This window comes from Symphalangus syndactylus, chromosome X, assembly GCF_028878055.3.
Source record: "Symphalangus syndactylus isolate Jambi chromosome X, NHGRI_mSymSyn1-v2.1_pri, whole genome shotgun sequence".
NCBI lineage: Eukaryota > Metazoa > Chordata > Mammalia > Primates > Hylobatidae > Symphalangus > Symphalangus syndactylus.
The window spans coordinates 16,376,957-16,393,554 of record NC_072447.2 but is presented as its reverse complement, the minus strand read 5'-3'; the positions used below and the strand labels follow the sequence as shown (position 1 = coordinate 16,393,554).

Genomic DNA, 16,598 nt, shown 5'->3' with positions numbered 1-16,598 from the left:
CTTAGCCACATTCTTAGGGAATGTCTTCAGTGTGTACACGGTGGCAGTCCCTTTGCTGCATGCTTAGGGAACGTCTACAGTGTGGTCCATTGGCCACATTCTTAGAGAACGTCTTCAGTGTGTACACTGTGGTGGTCCCTTGGCCTCATTCTTAGGGAATGTGTTCATTGTGTACTTGGCGGCAGTCCCTTAGCCACATGCTTAGGGAATATCTTCTGTGTGCACAGGGCAGCGGTCCCTTGGGCCACATGCTTAGGGAACGTCTTAAGTGCCGTCCCTTGGCCGGATTCTTAGGGAATGTCTTCAGTGTGCACATGTGGCGGTCCCCTGGTCGCATTCCTACGGAATGTCTTCAGTGTGTACACAGCGGTCCCTTAGCCACATGCTTGGGGAACATATTCAGTGTGCAGACGGCCACATTCTTACGGAATGTCTTCAGTGTGCACATGGTGGCGGTCCCTTGGCCGCATTCTTAGGAAATGTCTTCAGTGTGTATATGGCGGCGATCCCTTAGCCACACGCTTAGGGATCATCTTCAGTGTGCACAGGGCGGGAGTCCCTTGGGCCACATGCTTAGGGAATGTCTTCAGTGTGTACATGGCCGCGGTCCCTTAGCCACATACTTAGGGAACGTCTTCAGTGTGTACAGGGCAGCAGTCCTTTGGCTGCATTGTTAGGGAATGTCTTCAGTATGTACATGGCTGTGGTCCCTTAGCCACAAGCTTAGGGAACGTCTTCAGTGTGCACACGGTGATGGTCCCTTGGGCTACATGCTTAGGGAATGTCTTCAGTGTGTACACGGTGGCCGTCCCTTGGCCCCATGCCTAGGGAACGTCTTCAGTGCCTTGCCTTGGCTGCATTCTTAGGGAACCGTGCATACATGCCAGTGGTCCCTTAGCCACATACTTAGGGAACGTCTTCAGTGTGTACACAGCAGCGGTCCCTTGGCTGCAGTTTTTTTTTTTTTTTTTTTTTTTTTAAGACAGAGCCTCTGTCGCCCAGACTGGAGTGCAGTGGCGAGATTGCGGCTCACTGCAAGCTCCGCCTCCCGGGTTTACGCCACTCTCCTGCCTCAGCCTCCTGAGTAGCTGGGACTACAGGTGCGTGCCACCACGCCTGGCCAATTTTTTTGTAGATTTAGTAGAGATGGAGTTTTACCGTGTTAGTCCGGATGGTCTGGATCTCCTGACCTTGTGATCCGCCCGCCTCGGCCTCCCAAAGCGCTGGGATTACAGGCGTGAGCCACCGTTCCCGGCCCCTTGGCTGCATTCTTAGGGAATGTCTTCAGTGCGGTCCCTTGGCTGCATGCTTAGGGAATGTTTTCAGTGCATACACGGTGGTGGTCCCTCGGCCACATTCTAAGAGAACGTCTTCAGTGCCTATACAGTGGCGGTCCCTTGGTCCCATGCTTAGGGAACATCTTTAGTGCAGTCCCTTGGCCCCATGCTTAGGGAACATCTTTAATGTGATCCTGTGGCTCCATGCTTAGGGAACATCTTTAGTGCGGTCTCTTGGCCACATGCTTAGGGAATGTCTTCACTGTGTACACAGTGGCAGTCCCTTGGCCTCATTCTTAGGGAACATTTTCATTGTGTACACGGTGACGGTCCCTTGGCCTCATTCTTAGGGAACGTCTTCAGTGTCTACACGGCAACGGTCCCTTGGCCGCATTCTTAGGAAACGACTTCAATGTCTATAGGGTATCGATCCCTTGGCTGCATTCTTACGGAAAGTCTTCAGTGTGTACACCGTGGTGGTCCCTTGACCACATTGTTAGGGATCGTCTTCAGTGTGATCCCTTGGCCACATTCTTAGAAAATGTCTTCAGTTCATACAAGGTGACGGTCCGTTGGCCAGAATGTGTTCCTGCCACATTCTTCTGAGTGTCTCTGTCTGTCCTTTCCACCCTGTAAGCTGCTTTTGCTTCTTCATTGGGTGTCTCTGACTCTCATGTGTTATCCCTTTCCTCTGTCACCGCCCATCCCAGGCACAGTGAGAGACGGAGCCAGCATGCTCCTCTCTGCATGTCGCCATCCCAGACATTGTCCAGCCACCGTCATGACCGCATTCATTCCTTCTCCTGCCCTGTCTGCATCCTTCTTCCCCTACATGCTTGATACCAAGAAATGGTCTGAATCACAGGCAAGGCTTCATTTGCTTTCTGGAACTGCAGCTCCCCAGCCCCACCCAGATCAGAGACTCAGAACCTGAATCTTTGGATTTCTGGAGATGCCCCCATCCTATCAGAGACTTCTAGTGTGTTTCTTTTTATTCGTGTAGACTTGGGAGGATGACAGGAGAGAAACCTTAGAAGATGGTCTGTGCATTTCCCCGGCGCAGGGTGGGAGGGTCTTGTGTCCTGGCTGCCTCTGTGCACCTTTCATTTTTTTTTTTTTTTTTGAGACGGAGTCTTGCCATGTCACCCTTTCACCCAGGCTGGAGTGCAGTGGAGGGATCTCGGCTCCCTGCAACCCCTGCCTCCCAGGTTCAAGCAATTCTCCTGCCTCAGTCTCCTGAGTAGCTGGGAATACAGGCATGTGCCACTACGCCCGGCTAATTTTATACTTTTAGTAGAGATGGGTTTTCTTCATGTTGGTCAGGCTGGTCTCGAAATCCTGACCTCAGGTGATCCGTCCGTCTTGGCCTCCCAAAGTGCTGGGATGACTGGCGTGAGCCCCCGCATCCGGCAGCACCTTTCATTCTTGATCCACCTGGTTTCAAACTGGCAGATAAACTGTTTTCACCTGTGACAAATGAGTCATCCATCTTCCCTGTGGTCTCAACTTTGTCCCTGTTCTACTATTCCTGTCTCTTGTTTCTGGTTTTTGGCGTCCTGCATGTTGTCCCTGTAACAGTCCTGTCTGTTGTTTCTGGGGTCACCTCTGTGGCGAACTGACTGTGCCACGTTCCTGAGGCTGGTGAGGATGCTGTTGACAGCTTAATCATGGCTGTGAACAAACTGGCTAGAGCTGGGTGCCGTGGAGCTTTGCCGTGGACACTAAGTCGTGGTACCCATTCTTTGATCAGTGACGGAGCCAGGTGCCTTATTAGGTCTCGGGGATTTCTGGAAGCACAGAGCAGGCAAGTGCTTCTACACTGAAAGGAATCCTTCTCACACTCATGTTGGCAACTTGAAGTCCTGCCTTTGGAAATCCCTGATTTCCTAAGACACTACCCTAACATTTTAAAGGACTTAAAAAAAAATTGAGTAAAATGTTCCCAATAGCAGCACATGTAGTGTTTTTTTTTTGAGATGAAGTTTTTCTCTTGTCGCCCACGCTGGAGTGCAATGGTATGATCTCGGCTCACTGCAACCTCCGTCTCCCGGGTTCCAAGCATTCTCCCACCTGAGCCTGTCAGGTAGCTGAGATTATAGGCATGCGCCACCACGCTCGGCTCATTTTGTATTTTTAGTGGTGACAAGGTTTCACCATGTTGGTCAGGGTGGTCTCGAACTCCTGGCCTCAAGTGATCCACACATCTTGGCCTCCCACAGTGCTGGGATTATGAATCACTGTGCCTGGCCTACTTTTTAAACTTTCATTTCAGGTTCAGGGTCACGTGCACAGGTTCGTTACACGGGTAAATTGCATGTCCTGGGGGTTTAGTGTACAGATTAATTCATCAACCGGGTAAAGAGGCTACTACCACCTGATAGGTAGCTTTTTGATCCTCTCATTTGTCCCACCCTCCACCCTCCAGCAGGCCCCGGTGTCTGTTCCCTTCTTTGTATCCACGAGTGCCCAATGTTTATCTGCCACTTATCAGTGAGAACAGGCGGTATTTGGTTTTCTGTTCCTGTGTGAGTTTGCTGAGGATAATGGCCTCCACCTCCATGCATGTTCCTGCAAAGGGCATCATCCCATTTTTTTTTTTTTTTTTTTTTGAGACAGAGTTTCCTTCTTGTTGCCCAGGCTGGAGTGCAATGGTGTGATCTCGGCTCACCGCAACCTCCAACTCCTGGGTTCAAGCAATTGTCCTGCCTCAGCCTTCTGAGTAGCTGAGATTACAGACACATGCCACCACGCTTGGCTAATTTTGTATTTTTAGTAGAGACGGGGTTTCTCCATGTTGGCCAGGCTGGTTTTGAACTCCCGACCTCAGGTAATCTGCCCTCCTCAGCCTTCCAAAGTGTTCAGATTACAGGCGTGAGCTACCACACCCAAGCAATCCCATTCTTTTTCATGGGTATGTAGTATTCCATAGGGTATATGCTCCACCCTTTCTTTATCCAGTTTACATGGCGTTGTTTTGAGAAATGGATGAAACTATTGTGCATAAAAACAGTGAATGCTTTCTATTGGAATGGTGCTCGCCTTTCTGGGAAACTGTGGAGTCATTGCAATTGCAATTTCCTAGTAGATTTGATTGGTTATTAGCAATGGGAATTTTTGGGGTGCCTGATGCCCTATTGCAGATCTTTTTTCGCAGTGTAGAAATCTCAACATGAATGTCTTTTTTTTGAGATGGAGTTTCGCTCTTGTTGCCCAGGCTGGAGTGCAATGGCTCAATCTCGGTTCACTGCAGCCAACATCTCCTGGGTTGAAGCAATTCTCCAGCCTCAGCCTCCTGTGTAGCTGGGATTGCAGGTGCCCGCCACCACACCTGGCTAATTTTTGAATTTTTAGTTGAGAGGGGGTTTCCGCATATTGGTCAGGCTGCTCTCGAAATCCTGACCTCAGGTGATCCACCCACCTCAGCCTCCCAAAGTGCTGGGATGACAGGCATGACCGCGCCCGGCACAGTGTGGCTACACCTTGAGCACATAACTGGAATCTTTTCCTTGGCAACTTGGAGCCCCTTGGGTCATGGTCATATAAACTGTGTTGAATTAAGAGGAGACACCGTTAAATATGTCACAGCTGTCCTCGAAACTGGGACTTGTTTTGCTTTCTGCCTGGAAATGCGAGTCATTTTTCTGGAAAATTCATTTTTCCTTAAAAAAAGTAATTGTATGCATATATATCAGATAGAACGTGATGTTTTAATCCAGGTAGACATCATGCAACGATTAAATCAAGCTAGTTACCATATTAACAATCATGCTAACATATTAATCATCAAGCTAATTAACATATTAACAGTGAAGCTAATTAACATATTAAAAATCAAGCTAATTTACATATTCACATAATTCTAACTCTAACCTATATCACCTCACCTTTTTTTTGTGGTGAGAATATGTAAAGTCTACTTTTAGTCATTTTGAAAGATGGATCACTGTGTGGTGTGATAGAAGTTTGAATTTATTTCTTTTATCTAACTGAAAAAATTTAATATTAATGTAATTTATATATTTTTTGAGACAGTCTCACCCTATAGCCAGGCTGGAGTGCAGCATCATGTTCATAGCTCTTGGCAGCCTCCAACTCGTGGCTCAGGTGACCCTCCCACCTCAGCGTCCCAGGTAGCCGGGACTGCAGGTGTACACCACCACACCTGGTTAATTTTTAAATTTTTTGTAGAGATGGGGTCTTGCTATGTTGCTCAGGCTGGTCTTGAATTCCTGGGCTGAAGCGATCTTCCTGCCTGAGCCTCCCAAGTAGCTGGGACTACAGGTGCATGCCACCATATCCAGTTAATTTTTTCAGTTTTTTTTCTATTTGTTTAGATAAGTTAGGGTTTCATTATGTTACCCAGGCTTGTCTCAAACTCCTGGCCTCCAGTGATCCTCCTTCCTCAGCCTTCCATAGCACAGCAATTCCAGACATGAGCCACATCGCTCCTGGCCTCCAAATGAAATTTTATGTTCTTTGACAAACACTTCAGCATTCTTCCCTGGCAACCATCATTGTACTCTCTGCATTTATGTGTTCAGCTTTTTTAGATTCTACATATGAGATGATACAGCATTTGTCTCTCTGTGCCTGGTTCATTTTACTTCACATTGTATCTTCCAGTCCCATCCATGTTGCGCAAATGGCAGGGTTTCCTTTTTCATGGCTGCATGCTATTCCGTTGTGTGTCTATGCCACATTTGCTTGATGCACTCATCTGTTGATTGACACATGGGTTGATTCCATATCTTGGAAGCTGAGTAGTGCTGCAGTGCACAGGGGGTGCAGGCATCGCGTTGATGGGCTGATTTCCTTTCCTTTGGGTACACACCCAGTGGTGAGATGTCTGGATCCTGCACAGCATTCTTTCCTCTGATGTTTCGCAGGCCTATGGCTGGACCTTCGGAAGGTCTTCACTATGTACAAGGTGGCGGTCCCTTGGCCACATTCTTAGGGAACTTCTCAAGTGTGTACATGGCGTCTGTCCCTTGGCCACATTCTTAGGGAATGTCTTCAGTGTGTACATGGTGGCAGTCCCTTAGCCACATGCTTAGGGAACGTCTTCAGTATGTACATGGTCGTGGTCTGTTAGCCACATGCTTAGGGAGCATCTTCAGTGTGTATAGGGTGGCGGTCCCTTGGCCACATGTCTAGGGAATGTCTTCTGTGCCGTCGCTTGGCTGCATTCTTTGGGAACGTCTTCACACTGTACATGGCAGCGATTCCTTGTCCGCATTGTTAGGGAATGTCTTCAGTGTGTACATGGCTGCGCTCCCTTATCCACATTCTTAGGGAATGTGTTCAGTGTGTATATGGTGGCAGTCCCTTGGCCGCATGCTTAGGGAACGTCTTCAGTGCGGTCCCTTGGCCACATAACTAGGGAATGAGTCTTCAGTGCCATACCTTGGCTGCATTCTTAGGGAACGTCTTCAGTGTGTACATGGGCGCATTGTTAGGGATCGTCTTCAGTGTGTACATGGCAGTGGTCCCTTAACCACATACCTAGGGAATGTCTTCAGTGTGTACATGGCGGCGGCCCCTTAGCCACATGCCTAGGGAATGTCTTCAGTGCTGTCTTTTAGCTGCATTCTTAGGGAACGTCTTCAGTGTGTACATGGCTGTAGTCCCTGAGCCACACACTTAGGGAATGTCTTCAGTGTGTACACGGCAGCGGTCCCTTGGCCTTATTGCTAGGGAACTACTTCAGTGTGTACATGGCGGTGGTCCCTTAGCAACAAGCTTAGGGAACCTCTTCAGTGTGTACATGGAGGCGATCGTTTGGGCCACATGCTTAGGGAATGCCTTCAGTGTGCACATGGTGGCGGTCCCATGCTTAGGGAATGTCTTCAGTGTGCACATGGTGGCGGTCCCTTGGCCTCATTCTTAGGGAACGTCTTAAGTGTGTACATGGTGGCGGTCCCTTAGCCATAAGGTTAGGGAACGTCTTCAGTGTGTATACGGTGGCCGTCTCTTGGCCACATGCCTAGGGAACGTCTTCAGTGCCGTCTTTTAGCTGCATTCTTAGGGAACGTCTTCAGTGTGTACATGGCAGAGGTCCCTTAGCCACACACTTAGGGAACGTCTTCAGTGTGTGCACAGCAGTGGTCCCTTGGCCATATTGTTAGGGAACATCTTTGGTGTGTACATGGCAGCCGTCCCTTAGCTACAAGCTTAGGGATCGTCTTCAGTATGCAGAGCGTGGCAGTCCCTTGGGCCACATGCTTAAGGAATGTCTTCAGTGTGTACACCATGGTGCTCCCTTGGCCACATGCCTAGGGAACGTCTTCAGTGCCATCTCTTGGCTGCATTCTTAGGGAATGTCTTCAGTGCGCACATGGCAGCGGTCCCTTAGCCACATACTTAGGGAACGTCTTCAGTGTGTATGCAGCAGCGGTCCCTTGGCCCCATTCTTATGGAACGTCTTCAGTGTGTACATGGTGGCAGTCCCTTAATCACATGCTTAGGGATCGTCTTGATTGTGTACATGGCGATGGTCCCTTGGCCACATGCTTTGGGAACCTCTTCAGTGCATACAGAGTGGCAGTCCCTTGGCCACATTCTTAGAAACCGTCTTCAGTTCGTACACGGTGGCCATCCCTTGGCCACATTCTTCTGAGTGTCTGTGTCTGTCTTTTCCACCCTGTAAGCTGCTTTTGTTTCTTCATTGGGTGTCTCTGACTGTCACGTGCAATCCCTTTCCTCTGTCACCGCCTGTCTCAGGCACAGTGAGAGACACAGCCAGCATGCTCCTCTCTGCACGTCGCCATCCCAGACATTCTCCAGCCACCGTCATGACCGCATTCATTCCTTCTCCTGCCCGATCCACATCCTTCTTTCCCTACGTGCTTGATACCAAGAAATGGTCTGAATCACAGCCAAGGCTTCATTTGCTTTCTGGAACTGCAGCTCCCCAGCCCCACCCAGATCAGAGACTCAGAACCTGAATCTTTGGATTTCTGGAGATGCCCCCATCCTATCAGAGACTTCTAGTGTGTTTCTCTTTATTCGTGTAGACTTGGGAGGATGACAGGAGAGAAACCTTAGAAGGTGGTCTGTGCATTTCCCGGGCCCGGGTGGAAGGGGCTTGTGTCCTGGCTGCCTCTGTGCACCTTTCTTTTCTTTTTTTTTTTTTTTTTGAGACGGAGTGTTGCTCTGTCACCCTGTCACCCAGGCTGGAATACACTGGAGGGATCTCGGCTCACTGCAACCCCTGCCTCCCAGGTTCAAGCAATTCTCCTGCCTCAGTCTCCTGAGTAGCTGGGAATACAGGCATGTGCCACCACGCCTGGCTAATTTTATACTTTTAGTAGAGATGGGTTTTCTTCATATTGGTCAGGCTGTTTTCGAACTCCTGACCTCAGGTGATCTGTCCGTCTTGGCCTCCCAAAGTGTTGGGATGACTGGCGTGAGCACCCGCATCCGGCAGCACCTTTCATTCTTGATCCACCTGGTTTCAAACTTGCAGATAAACTGTTTTCACCTGTGACAAATGAGTCATCCATCTTCCATGTGGTCTCAACTTTGTCCCTGTTCTACTATTCCTGTCTCTTGTTTCTGGTTTTTGGCGTCCTGCATGTTGTCCCTGTAACAGTCCTGTCTGTTGTTTCTGGGGTCACCTCTGTGGCGAACTGACTGTGCCACGTTCCTGAGGCTGGTGAGGATGCTGTCGACAGCTTAATCATGGCTGTGAACAAACTGGCTAGAGCTGGGTGCCGTGGAGCTTTGCCGTGGACACTAAGTCGTGGTACCCATTCTTTGATCAGTGACAGAGCCAGGTGTCTTATTAGGTCTCGGGGATTTCTGGAAGCACAGAGCAGGCAAGCACCTTCTACACTGAAAGGAATCCTTCTCACACTCACGTTGGCAACTTGAAGTCCTGCCTTTGGAAATCCCTGATTTCCTAAGACACTACCCTAACATTTTAAAGGACTTAAAAAAAAAATTCAGTAAAATGTTCCCAATGGCAGCACATGTAGTGTTTTTTTTTTCAGATGATGTTTTGCTCTTGTCGCCCAGGCTGGAGTGCAATAATATGATCTTGGCTCACTGCAACCTCCGTCTCCCGGGTTCCAAGCATTCTCCCACCTGAGCCTGTCAGGTAGCTGAGATTATAGGCATGCGCCACCACGCTCAGCTCATTTTGTAGTTTTAGTAGTGACAGGGTTTCACCATGTTGGTCAAGGTGGTCTCGAACTCCTGGCCTCAAGTGATCCACACATCTTGGCCTCCCACAGTGCTGGGATTATGGATCACTGTGCCTGGCCTACTTTTTAAACTTTCATTTCAGGTTCAGAGGCATGTGCACAGGTTCGTTACACGGGTAAATTGCATGTCCTGGGGGTTTAGTGTACAGATTAATTCATCAACCGGGTAAAGAGGCTACTACCACCTGATAGGTAGTTTTTCGATCCTGTCATTTGTCCCACCCTCCACCCTCCAGCAGGCCCCGGTGTCTGTTCCCTTCTTTGTATCCACTAGTGCCCAATGTTTAGCTGCCACTTATCAGTGAGAACAGGCGGTATTTGGTTTTCTGTTCCTGTGTGAGTTTGCTGAGGATAATGGCCTCCACCTCCATGCATGTTCCTGCAAAGGACATCAATGCATTTTTTTTTTTTTTTTTTTGAGACAGAGTTTCCTTCTTGTTGCCCAGGCTGGAGTGCAATGGTGTGATCTCGGCTCACCGCAACCTCCAGCTCCTGGGTTCAAGCAATTGTCCTGCCTCAGCCTTCTGAGTAGCTGAGATTACAGACACATGCCAACATGCTTGGCTAATTGTGTATTTTTAGTAGAGACGGGATTTCTCCATGTTGTCCAGGCTGGTTTTGAACTCCCGACCTCAGGTAATCTGCCCTCCTCAGCCTCCCAAAGTGCTCAGATGACAGGCGTGAGCTACCACACCCAACCAATCCCATTCTTTTTGATGGGTATGTAGTATTCCATAGGGTATATGCTCCACCCTTTCTTTATCCAGTCTACATGGCGTTGTTTTGAGAAATGGATGAAACGATGTGCATAAAAACAGTGAATGCTTTCTATTGTAATGGTGTTCGCCTATCTGGGAAACTGTGGAGTCATTGCAATTGCAATTTCCTAGTAGATTTGATTGGTTATTAGCACTGGGAATTTTTGGGGTGCCTGATGCCCTATTGCAGATCTTTTTTCTCAGTGTAGAAATCTCAACATGAATGTCTTTTTTTTGAGACAGAGTTTCGCTCTTGTTGCCCAGGCTGGAGTGCAATGGCTCAATCTCGGTTCACTGCAGCCAGCATCTCCTGGGTTGAAGCAATTCTCCTGCCTCAGCCTCCTGAGTAGCTGGGATTGCAGGTGCCCACCACCACACCTGGCTAATTTTTGTATTGTTAGTAGGGACGGTATTTCAGCATATTGTTCAGGCTGGTCTCCAACTCCTGACCTCAGGTGATCCACCCGCCTCAGCCTCCCAAAGTGCTGGGATGGCAGGCGTGAGCCACTGCGCCCGGCCCATTGTGGATACACCTTGAGCACATAACTGGAATCCTTTCCTTGGAAACTTGGAACCCCTTGTGTCATGGTCATATAAACTGTGTTGAATTAAGAGGAGACACTGTTAAATATGCCACAGCTGTCCTCGAAACTGGGACTTGTTTTGCTTTCTGCCTGGAAATGTGAGTCATTTTTATAGAAAATTTATTTTTTAACAAAAAATAATTGTATACATATATGGTACAATGTGATGTTTTAACCCAAGTACACATTGTGCAGTGGTTAAATTAAGCTAGTTACCATATTAACGGTCAAGTTAATTAACATATTAAAATAAAGCTAATTAACATATTAACCAAGGTAATTAACATATTAACAATCAAGCTAATTAACATATTCACATAATCCTAACTCCAACCTATATCACCTCACCTAGTTTTTTTTGTGGTGAGAATACGTAAAATCTACTTTCAGTCATTTTGAAAGATGCGATGTATTATTATTAACTCTCATCACTGTGGGGTGTGATAGAAGTTTGAATTTATTTCTTTTATCTAACTGAAAAAATTTAATTTTAATGTAATTTACATATTTTTTGAGACAGTCTCACCCTATAGCCGGGCTGGAGTGCAGCATCATGTTCATAGCTCACGGCAGCCTCCAAGTCATGGCTCAGGTGACCTTCCCACCTCAGCCTCCCAGGTAGCTGGGACTACAGGTGCACACCACCACACCTGGTTAATTTTTAAATTTTTTGTAGAGATGGTGTCTTGCTATTTTACTCAGGCTGGTGTTGAATTCCTGGGCAGAAGTGATCCTCCTGCCTCAGCCTTCCATGTAGCTGGGTCTACAGGTGCATGCCACCATACCCAGCTAATTTTTTGTTTTTTTTTTTTTTTTTAGAGATGGGGTTTCCTTCTGTTGCCCAGGCTTATCTCAAACTCCTGGCCTCCAGTGATCCGCCTTCCTCAGCCTTCCATGCATTGTGATTCCAGACATGAGCTACCGCTTTTGGCCAGCAACTGAAATTTTGTGTTCTTTGACAAACACTTCAGCATTCTTTGCTGGCAACCACCATTGTACCCTCTGCGTTTATGCATTCAACTTTTTTAGATTCTACATATAAGATGATACGGTATTTGCCTCTCTGCGCCTGTTTCATTTCACTTCACATTGTATCTTCCAGTGCCATCCATGTTGCTACAAATGACAGAATTTCCTTTTTCATGGCTGCATACTATTCCATTGTGTGTCTATGCCACATTTGTTTGATGCACTCATCTGTTGATTGACACATGGGTTGATTCTATGTCTTGGAAACTGAGTAGTGCTGCAATGCACAGTGGGGCAGGTATCCCAGTGGTGGGATGACTAGATCCTGTACACCATTCTTTCCTCTGATGTTTTGCAGGCCCGTGACTGGACCTTCGGAACGTCTTCACTGTGTACAAGGTGGTGGTCCCTTGGCCACATTCTTAGGGAATGTCTTCAGTGAGTACATGACGGCAGTCCCTTGGCCACATGCTTAGGAAACATATTCAGTGTGTACTTGGCGGTGGTCCCTTAGCCACATTCTTATGTCTTCCACGTGTACACAGTGGCAGTCCATTGGCCACATGCCTAGGGAACGTCATCAGTGCGGTCCATTGGCCACATGCTTAGGGAACATCTTCAGTGTGTACACGGTGGTCTCTTGGCCACATTCTTAGGGAACATCTTCAGTGTGTACATGGCGGAGGTCCCTTGGGCGCATCGTTAGGGAACGTCTTCAGTGTGTACATGGCGGAGGTCCCTTATCCACATTCGTAGGTAATGCCTTAAGTGTGTACACGGTGGCAGTCCCTTGGCTGCATGCTTAGGGAACATCTTCAGTGCGGTCCCTTGACCACATGCCCGGGGAACGTCTTCAGTGCCGTCCCTTGGCTGCATTCTTAGGGAACGTCTTCATTGTGTATATGGCGGTGGTCCCTTAGCCACCTGCTTAGGGAATGTCTTCAATGTGCACATGGCAGCGGTCCCTTAGCCACATTCTTAGGGAATGTCTTCAGTGTGTACACGGTGGCAGTCCCTTGGCCGTATGCTTAGGGAACGTCTTCAGTGTGTACATGGCGGCGATCCCTTAGTCACATGCTTAGTGAACGTCTTCAGTGTGTATATGGCGGCAGTCCCTTAGCCCCATACTTAGGGAACGTCTTCAGTGTGTACATGGTCGCAGTCCCTTGGGCGCATTGTTAGGGAACGTCTTCAGTGTGTACATGGTGGTGGTGCCTTAGCCACATACTTAGGGAATGTCTTCAGTGTGTACATGGCAGTGGTTTCTTAGCCATATGCCTAGGGAACGTCTTCAGTGGTGTCTTTTAGTTGCATTCTTAGGGAACGTCTTCAGTGTGTACATGGCGGTGGTCCCTTAGGCACATACTTAGGGAACGTCTTCAGTGTGTATATGGCAGCAGTCCCTTGGCCGCATTCTTAGGGAATCTTTTCAATTCATACACAGTGGCGGTCCCTTGGCCACATTCTTCTGAGTGTCTGTGTCTGTGTCCTTTTCACCCTGTAAGCTGCTTTTTTTTCTTCATTGGGTGTCTCTCTCATGTGGAATCCCATTTCTCTGTCACCGCCCGTCTCAGGCACAGTGAGAGACGCAGCCAGCCTGCTCCTCTCTGCACGTCGCCATCTCAGGCATTCTGCAGCCACCGTCCTGACTGCATTCATTCCTTCTCCTGCCCGGTCCGCATCCTTCTTCCCCTACACCCTTGCTACCAAGAAATGGTCTGAATCACAGCACAGGCTTCATTTGCTTTCTGGAATTGCAGCTCCCAGCCCCACCCAGATCAGAGAGTCAGAACCTGAATCTTCGGATTTCTGGAGATGCCCCCATCCCATCAGAGACTTGTAGTGTGTTTTTTTATATCCGTGTAGACTTGGGAGGATGACAGGAGAGAAACCTTTGAAGGTGGCCTGTGCAGTTCCAGGGCCCAGGGTGGAAGGGGCTTCCATCCCTGTCTGCCTTTGTGCACCTTTCATTCTTGATCCAACTTTTTTTGTGTGTGTGAGACGGAGTCTTACTGTGTTGCCCAGGCTAGAGTGCAGTGATGTGATCTCAGCTCACTGCAAGCTCCGTCTCCCGGGTTCAAGCAATTCTCCTGAGTGGCTGGGAGTACAGGCACGTGCCAGCATGCCTGGCTAATTTTATATTTTTAGTAGAGACGAGGTTTCTCCATGTTGGTCAGGCTGGTCTCAAACTCCTGACCTCAAGTGATCCACTCGCCTCAGCCTCCGGAAGTGCTGGGATTACAGGTGTGAGCCACCACGTCCGGCTGCACCTTTTATTCTTGATCCACCTGGTTTGAAACTCGCAGATAAACTGTTTCCAACTATGACAAATGAGTCTTCCACCTTCCATGTCATCTGGACTTTATCCCTGTTATAATATTCCCGTCTCTTGTTCTGGGTTTTGATGTCTCGCACATTGTCCCTGTTTCAGTCCTGTCTCGTGTTTCTGGTGTTTGGTGTGCTGCATGTTGTCCCTGTTTCAGTCCTGTCTCCTGTTTCTGGTGTTTGGTGTGCTGCATATTGTCCCTGTTACAGTCCTGTCTCCTGTTTCTGGTGTTTGGTGTGCTGCATGTTGTCCCTGTTACAGTCCTGTCTCCTGTTTCTGGTGTTTGGTGTGCTGCATGTTGTCCCTGTTACAGTCCTGTCTCTTGTTTCTGGGGTCACCCGTGTCGCGAGCTGACTGTGCCACCTTCCTGAGGCCGGTGAGGATGCTGTGGGCACCTTAATCACGCCTGTGAACAAACTGACTAGAGCTAACTGCCACGGAGCTTTGCAGTGGACGCTAAGTCGTTGTACCCATTGTTTGATCAGCGACGGAGCCAGATGTCTTATTAGGTCTCGGGGATTTGTGGAAGCCCAGAGCAGGCATGCACCTTCTACATAGAAAGGAATCCTCCTCACACTCAAGTTGGCTTCGTGAAGTCCTGCCTTTGGAATTCCTAATTTCCTAAGACACTACCCTAACATTTTAAAGGACTTAAAAAAATTCAGTAAAATGTTCCCAGTAGCTGTTACATGTAGTCATGTAGTGTTTTTTCGAGACGGAGTTTTGCTCTTGTCTCCCAGGCTGGAGTGCAATGGCACGATCTTGGCTCACTGCAACCTCCGTCTCCCGCGTTCAAGGGATTCTCCCACCTCAGCCTGTCAGGTAGCTAGGATTATGGGCGTGTGCCACCACGCCCTGCTACTTTTGTATTTTTAGTAGTGAAAGGGTTTCAGCGAGTTGATCAGGGTGGTCTGGAACTCCTGGCCTCAAGTGATCCACCCGCCTTGGCCTCCAAAAGTGCTGGGAGTGTGAATCACCGCACCCTGCCTACCTTTTTCACTTTTGTTTCAGGTTCAGGGGGACGACTGCAGGGATATTGCATGTCCTGGGGGTTTAGTGAACAGATAATTTAATCATCCAGGTAATAAGCCTAGTATCACCTGATAGGTAGTTTTTTGATCTTCTCATTTCTCCCACCGTCCACCCTCCAGCAGGCCCCTGCATCTGTTCCCTTCTTTGTATCCACGAGTACCCAATGTTTAGCTGCCATTTATCAGTGAGAACAGGCGGTATTTGGTTTTCTGTTCCTGTGTGAGTTTGCTAAGGATAATGGCCTCCACCTCCATGCATGTTCCTGCAAAGGCCATCATCCCATTTTTTTTTCTTTTTCTTTTGAGACTGGGTTTCCTTCTTGTTGTCCAGGCTGGAGAGCATTGGCATGATCTTGGCTCATCACAACCTCCGGCTCCTAAGTTCGAGTGATTCTCCTGCCTCAGCCTACCAAGTAGTTGAGATTACAGGCATATACCACCACGCCTGGCTAATTTTGTATTTTTAGTAGAGATGGGGCCTCTCCATGTTGGCCAGGCTGGTCTTGAACTCCCGACCTCGGATAATCCGCCTGCCTCGGCCTCCCAAAGTGCTGGGATTACGGGCATGAGCCACCACGCCCAACCAATCCCGTTCTTTTTCATGGGTCCATAGTATTCCATAGTGTATATGCTCCACCCTTTCTTTATCCAGTCTACATGGCGTCATGTTGAGGAATGGATGTAACAATGTGCATAAAAGCAGTGAATGTTTTCTATTGGGACGGTGTTTGCCTTTCTGGGAAACCGGGGAGTCATTCGAATTGCAATTTCCTCGTCGATTTGATTAGCTAAGAGCATTGGGAATTTTTAGGGTGCGTGTTGCACTGTTGCAGATCTTTTTTCACAGTGTAGAAATCTCAGGATGAATATGTATCTTTTGTTTTCTTTTCTCTCTCTTTTTTTTTCTTTCTGAGGTGGAGTTTTGCTCTTGTTGTCCAGGCTGGAGTGCAGTGGCTGAATCTCGGCTCACTGTAGCCGTCATCTCCTGGGTTCAAGCAATTCTCCTGCCTCAGCCTCTGGAGTAGCTGGGATTGTAAGTGCCTGCCCCACACCCTGATTTATTTTTTTATTTTTAGTAGAGACGGGGTTTCACCTGTTGGGCAGGCTGGTCTCAAACTCCTGGCCGCAAGTGATCCACCTGCCTCAGCCTCCCAAATTGCTCGCTATGATAGGTGTCAGCCGCGGTGCCCGGCCGTCTGTTTTCTTTTCATAGGAGGTGCTGGTCTCACAGTGGCTCTGTGCTGTGATGAAATGACATTGTCAAAGTTTTACTCCTCACAGCTTGATTTTGTATGCTAAACAGGTCTTCTTTGGCGTGATTGAGGAGGAATGGGGAGACTCAAGGGAGCCATGTATTTAGAAAGCGATTAGATCATGTTATATCTTGGTAATTACTGCAGTTACACCACCCCATTCTTTCCGTGGCTCTCCTAGCTGGGTTCGTGGCTA

At 48.3% G+C, this 16,598-nt stretch overlaps 1 protein-coding gene across 1 annotated transcript in view; it reads left to right on the top strand.

Annotated features, from left to right (window-relative positions):
- LOC129475920 (dehydrogenase/reductase SDR family member on chromosome X) overlaps window positions 1-16,598 on the top strand; it is a 316,179-nt gene that overhangs the window by 61,500 nt on the left and 238,081 nt on the right. The window lies entirely within an intron of this gene.